This window comes from Phyllostomus hastatus, unplaced genomic scaffold, assembly GCF_019186645.2.
Source record: "Phyllostomus hastatus isolate PE091 unplaced genomic scaffold, TTU_PhHast_1.1 phas_contig_40, whole genome shotgun sequence".
In the NCBI taxonomy this organism is placed as follows: Eukaryota; Metazoa; Chordata; class Mammalia; order Chiroptera; family Phyllostomidae; genus Phyllostomus; species Phyllostomus hastatus.
In genome coordinates this window covers 38,918,137-38,925,126 of record NW_025333872.1, presented here as the reverse complement: position 1 = coordinate 38,925,126, position 6,990 = coordinate 38,918,137, and the positions used below count along the sequence as shown (strand labels likewise).

Below are 6,990 nucleotides of genomic sequence, written 5' to 3'. Positions count from 1 at the left end.
AACTGGATCTTTTTTTATGCTGCTGAGGTCCTCATTAAGTCCCTTGAGCAGTCCGATAACCAGTGTTTTGAACTCTGCATCTGATAGATTGCTTACCTCCATTTTGTTTAGTTCTTTTACTGGAATTTTGATCTGTTTTTTCATTTGGGCCATGTTTTTTTGTCTCCTGTTTTTGGCATCCTCTCAGTGTTTGTTTCTATGTATTAGGTAGAACTGCTATGACTCCATGTCTTGGTAGCATGGCAAATGTAGTAGGTGTCTTGTAGGGACCAGTGGTACAGCCTCCCTTATCACCAAACCTGGGTACTAAAGGTGAGCCCTTTCATGTGGGCTAAGTACATCCTCCTCTTATAGGTGATCCTTAGTTATTGTTGTCAGGTCAATGGGAGGGTTTACCCAGGCCAGTCAGCTGCAAGGACTGGTATGACCACTTACCACCAACCTCCGCCCTCCATGGCTGATTTGTTGTACAGGGCAGGGTGGTGGTGCTCTCACGTGGTTATAGCTGTGTACTGGGGGTATTGGCCCTGGGGTTTCCCAGGTGGTCTGGCCCAAGATCAGCCCCCATCTATGTTTTACCTGGGGCCACTCTGCTTGAGCTATAAAGCAATCTGAGATAGCTGCTACTTGTGCTTGGCTTGGAGATTCCCAGGCAAAGCCAAGCTATGACTCTAGGTTTGCCATGCCCTGGGACACTTAGCAAGAAGTATGGGGGCTGGTGACTCATCAAGGTGGGTGTTGCTTGTTTGAAAAGATCTAGGAAGTTGTGAAGCATGAGTCAAGACCAGCCACTCATATGGAAAAGCTGTAAGTTGGGTGGGATGGAGCCTCAGGGGATCTCCAGGGCAGGGAAAACAGTGTCAATCAGGTTGATGGAGTCCCAGTTTGGCACCTGCAGCTGGCTCTGTGGTTGTGTGTGGGGAGGGTTCAGAAGAAGGACAATGGTCTCTGCCTGACTTTCTATCTGAGATAAAGCTGTCCCCCAGCTCTTGTCTTGATGCCAGACACTTCAGTTCCTCCCTATATGCCACTGGTGCTTTTCAAGCTATTACCCTGGTGCTGGAGCTCAGAGTGAGAGAGTCTGAGTAAATCTGTGTGTGCATTCTTTAAGAAGAACTGCTTGGGACTCCAGAAGTTTCTTCTACCAACTCAATCCCCACTGGTGTTTGCAACCAGAAGTTATGGGGACTTATCTTTCTGGGACTGGAATCCTGGGCTGGGGTCCTGGTGTGGGGCTGGGACTCCTGGCTCCTGAGTTGTCCTTCTTGAATTTTGATCCACCACATGTAGACGTGGGACCAGCCCATTCTGCATTTCTGCCCCTCCTACCAGTCTGGATGGATGTGGTTTCTTAAATTCCATATTAAAGTTGTCAGACTTCATGCAGCTTGGTTTCTGATGATTCTGAGTGATGGTTGCTCTATAATTTAGTTGTAATTTTGATATGGTTGTGGGAAAAGGTGAGCCATATTTACCTATGCTGTCATTTTAGCCTGAAGTTGGATTCCACATATACCTCTTTAACGTTGACAGGCATAGGATGATTAACATTACAGCACATGGAGATGATATGTGGGAAACAAGATAACAGTGTTGTCTTGTGCTTTGGTGCCAATGGCTGTGCTTTCAAGAGGTCTGGAAAGAAAGTTACTCTGACCTTGGAAAGACATGTTATCTTAGATACACAAAGACAAAAGAATTTCAAAGGTAAGGATTAATCTTCGTCATGGAAGCCACAGGCCTAGGATATGACTACCCACTGTGACCCACATTTAGTGAGGAATTTTACATTCATACAACCCTGTGTGGGCAGAGACTACCTGTTCCTGTCCCTTGCTCTTTTGTTTTCTCTGCTCCTGTGCCTGAGCCCTCTGTGGCAAACATGCTCCACCAGGTACTTACTTGGTCAGGCCAAGAAGCATCCAAACTTGATCCCCTAATTTGTATTTATTGGAGTCAGAGGTATTGGGGCCGCACTGTATGTCTTGCCCCTGGCATTGTTCAATCCATATGTTTGCTGGGCCGGAAAGAACAACCCAGAACCCTGGAATAAACTAGGTTCAAGAGATCTATCAGGTTCTACTCAGTGAATGTAGATTATAGAAAACTGAAGAAAGAAGTTTCAGGGTTTTTTAAAAACAATATAATAGTTTGATGGTATTTTTTCCAAATTATTATTCTTCCCTGCTATACCCTCTGCTACATCAACCCCCACCTCTGCAATCACCCCACTGTTGGCTGTATCCATGAGTTCTTTTTCTTTCTTGCTCAATACCTCCAACCATCCCTGCCCCACCCCCAGGGTGGTCAGCCTGCTTTATGTCTATGAATCTGTCTCTGTTTTGTTAGTTCAGTTTGTTCATTAGATTTCACACATGAGTGAAATCATATGATATTTGTCTTTCTTTGACTGGCTTATTTTACTTAGCATAATGTTCTCTAGGTCCATCTATACTGTCGCAAAGAGTAAAATTTTCTTTTTTCTTTCTTTGTAATGGGTGAGTAGTATTCTATTGTTTAATGTACCATAGTTGTTTTAGTCACTCATTTACTGATGGACACTTGGGCTGCTTACAAATCTTGGCAATTGTAAATAATGTTGCAATGAACATAGGGGTGCATATATTCTTTCGAATTAGTGTTTCTGGTTTCTTTGGATAAATTCCTAGAAGTGGAATTGCAATGAATGTTTCACTAGAAAGCTGCTTAGAATGAGGGTCTTTTAGAGGCCATCTGCACAATTTTTCACTTAACCAGGAAATATTACCCATCCATATGCATGAAATCTTGTTGGAGTATTGTGTTGAGGTTTATACTGATTAATAAATATGTGAAACTTGAAAAAAAACTATCCTGTGTGGTTACTCTGGTCTCTGAGTCTGTAAGGCCTACCACGTGGGCCTCCCGTGAGCTATTCCGGTTTAGTACGTGGCTTCTTTTCCATCTACATTTACAACTCTAATATGTTTCAAAAAGTTTTCAGTGGTGTAGGAAAACAAGTGTGATTTATTGTGCAAAAAGTCCAAAATTTCTATTCAGTAATTTTGGGGAAAAAAGCTAGAAAAAGCTTTTGTACTTTCGACCATAAACAAGTATCACTTTAAAATTAAATAAATAATAATAATAACAACAACAAAAAAGAATGTGTGAGAAAGGAAGGCTTTTGTCAAGGCCTTCTTCTAAGCCACCTCTAATTAGCATTCCAGCAAGGATGAGGTTAAGAAACTCACATCAGAGGCATTTTGGAAATGACAAAGCTTTAGATGATCTGGAACATGGCTTACGGTGGTTCTCCTGTTGGGTTGTTTGTTAGAGTTGAGGAGCAGCGTGAGGAGAGGGCTCTCCAAGGGCTGCTCCCTGCCCCTCAGAGGTGCCATCTGTCAGTCGTACTGTGAGGTACATTTTTATACCTCTCCCTATTCAGGGATTGAATAGGATGGTGGTTTCCCTGTAAGGGAACATCTCACAGAAGAGGAAAGAGATGGATAAGGGAGCATTGGAGAGGAGAAAAATGGAAATGGGAGATGTTGGAAGTTGTCTCTAAAGGTCAGGGTCCACTCAGGTCACAGATTTTCCATTGCCAGAATCAGGGCTCACGACCTGGCTAGAGATGGGGCAACCTTCCACCTGGGACTTTGTACAGGCTTATCAGCCATTAACTTACTAAGGCAAATGCACCAGCCCTTAGAAAGAGGAAGTTTTACATTTTAAACAAGTTGGCTTTTAGCCCCATCTTTCCTCTGGTTTGAGCCAAAGATGTATGTTTCCCTTAACAATAATAACTGGCTTTCATTTTCTGTGCAAAGCTTTGTGGCTCTAAAGTCAGGACGGTTTATTTTGAATTCATAGCCACAGCTAAACTGGGCTGGCAAGACATGAATTGGAACATAATGTGAGGGACTGTGGTCTGGAGGGATGTATTGTTTTAGCTTAGAGAAAGAAATGAAATTCTCTCTTGTAACTGGGTGTGTTTTCTGTGCCCAGTGAGGACTGACACCTGTGAGTTTTTTCTATTAACTAGGGGGCACCAGCGAGCTCTCCCCTGTGTCCTGATGCCTGAGGCCCCTTCACTCAAGTTGTAGTCAGACCTCTTTTGGCTGTGACAAACAAAAGACAGGGAAGTAACTGGGTTTAAGTCATCTGCCTTAAGTCACACTGTAGCTACACTTTACTGCCCATCATTTTTAGGCCTTAGAGGTCATTCTAGTTTGGGAAGATAAATGAAATTTCCCCTTGCATCCAGGACTATTATTTATTTGCATAGCACAGATGGGCCTCCCAGTTTCCTGAGCTGTCAACAGCTTGACTCACTTCCCCCAGTCATGCCCACTTATTACATTAAGGCTGGAACACAGCGGCAAACTGTGTGAATGTAAAGGGATTGTATTATTCTTTCCTTTAGAGTTATCTTTGGATTCAAAGTTCTAAGTTGCTTCAATTTTTCTGGTGCATGGGTAAAAAGATGCTCTAAAGACGCATAGCCTGTCTTTGGTAGCTGTCTCATATAGTCTATTTGTAAAAGAAAATTAATTTGGGGGTAACATTAGCCATGCTATTCTTAAAACTTTGTTCCCAGGCTGCCTTGGATTTCTTCATTTATTATGGTAAATGTGTAACCCCACTGAGTACGGGCTCCAAACTAAGTCGGCCTGCTTTTGCTGGGACCAACCCTTGGCACCAAAGTAACCCATCTTGAATTGATAACAGAGCATGCCCGTTTTCAAGACTTCAAGTGTTTGGTTAAAGCTGCATCAATCCAGTGAGTCTCGCTTCATTTTTAAGATGTTCCAGAGTGCTGACTTACTCAACTGGTCCATGTTTCCTGAGGATGTGATTCATTCATACCCCACAGACGGGAAAGAACAACATTTGAAAGTGCACATAAGAAGTGGATAAAACCCTACTCTTTTTGGCAAATACGTCTCTTGTGGCATAATGTGGAGGTTTCTGGCACTTTGCTCTGGGGCAAGTGTTGGAGATGACGTTATTGAGGCTGCAAATGGGGGTGTGAGGACAGCTTGCTCCTGCCCAGCCTAAGGCCCCAAGAAAGGAGGGCTTTTCTGCTCAGGGAAGTCAGGCAGTAGGAATTTTCTGGAGTTGGGGACATATGTTTCCTCACTGAGGATTCATGGCTAAAGTCTCATTTCTGTGCCTGGCCCAAGGCTGGCCATGGGGCCCAGAGAAGCAGAGAAGGGAGCCTGCTCTAGAGTCTGGTCTTCTGTCTCCCTTCTGGCACAAGTACAGTGCTTGGGTCTTGTTTTCCAAGGAGCTTTCCCTGGCTCCTGGCTCCAGCTTTGCTTTTCCTTCTTGGACATGGTGTCTATTCTTTTGTTTAGAAAACATTGCAGCCCTGGCTGATGTGGCTGAGTGGATTGAATACGGGCTGCAAACCAAGGGGTCGCTGGTTCGGTTCCCAGTCAGGGGACATGCCTGGGTTTCGGGCCAGGTCTCCAGTAGGGGGCATGTGAGAGGCAACCACACAGTGATACTTCTCTCATTCTTTAAAAAAAAAAAGAAAGAAAACATTGCAGCCTATAAGTAGCCTTTTTGCCATATTGACTTTTATTGCCTTCTATTAGGAAGTTTTATGGGAACTAGATGCCTTGTGCTTGAACATTTTTATATTTCTGTAAAAATGCTTAATTCTACCTCAACCTGAAATTCAGCTTGATTTAGGCATCCCATGACAAGGTTTTATTTATTTATTTATTTATTCATTCATTCATTCATTCATTCACTCCCTTATATATTCCACCAATACTTATTAAGTGACAGCTATGTGCCAAATACTTATTCAATTATTCATGTGTGTGGAGACATTTTATTCACTGGAATTCTGAGAGGGGCTAGGAGTGACAGGCTGGCCCCCATGAGAGAAGCAGGCAGAGGAGAACAGGGCTAGAGTGGCCTTCCAAAAGGCTCCAGGTACAGGGTGACAGCTGGAGCTGGGCTTCTGGAGACCAGTGCCTGAGCCTGGGCTGGCTCTGAGAAAGAGAGGAGATGGTCTGGGCCCTATGTTGTGCTGTGGTAAGTGTGCCCACCCCCAGGGTCCTGCTAATCTTCAGCCCGACAACAGTAATCATGATGCTCATAAATCATGCATAGTATGACTGGGTTTCTTCACAAAAAACGAGAGGAGTGGATTTGGTTTCTAGATTGGCCTTGGAGTGGAACATCCTAGGCAGGAGCAGAGACAGAGCTGTCTCAGGGAAATGGGTTTGGATATCACAGCTGTCATGGGGAGGACCCAAGACTCATCCAGGATGGTGCAGTTGGGGGCCTTAACCAGGTTCATCAAACTTCTGTGAGCAAGAAAATTCTTAAGTGATACCTTCTGAGTTTCACCAACAAGTTTTGATTCAGGTTATAGCCTCAGACCATGATGAATGCTCACACGCTTAGTGGGCAGAAAAATATATAAACAAACAAGCATAAGAGTAGATACTATTTGCTATCAGTAAACTACAACTCCAAAGCAGCTAACTAGGCATTCACCAAGGCCATTAGGGAATGGTCTGGACAGAAGGCACCAACCTCACTAGAAGTTCAGTTCTTGTCTCCTCCACAGGGCTGCAGCTGATGCTAGCCCTAGGTTTTCAGTTCTATTTTCATCTGTAAGACATAAAAGGTCACAGATGGTCAACTCACAATACAGCTGGGATGTGCAGAGATTTAATTTCTTTATTTGACCCTAAGTGATATTGTCTTCCTCCCATGTCCCTGGTCACTAGTTAGTGAGGAAAAACTCAACCAAATATTGGTTCCGTTTAAAATCTGGTGTAATCGCTTGAACCAAGTTCCTAGGAACATTCATTTTCTCAGTGGCTTCTTTCCTTTAAGCCGGTAGTGCTGTGGATAGGGGAAAGTTTTGGTTCATGAGGTTTATCAGTTTCATGTTATGTATTAACTGCTTCACAGAAAAATGAAATCTGGCTAATTATATGATTCCTTGGTGCATGTGTTTCTCCAAGGACCCTAGGTGGAAGTCTA

At 43.6% G+C, this 6,990-nt stretch overlaps 1 pseudogene; it reads left to right on the top strand.

Annotated features, from left to right (window-relative positions):
* The first annotated feature begins 708 nt into the window (after positions 1–708).
* LOC123821814 lies at positions 709–2,125 on the top strand (annotated as a pseudogene).
* Positions 2,126–6,990: the final 4,865 nt, after the last annotated feature.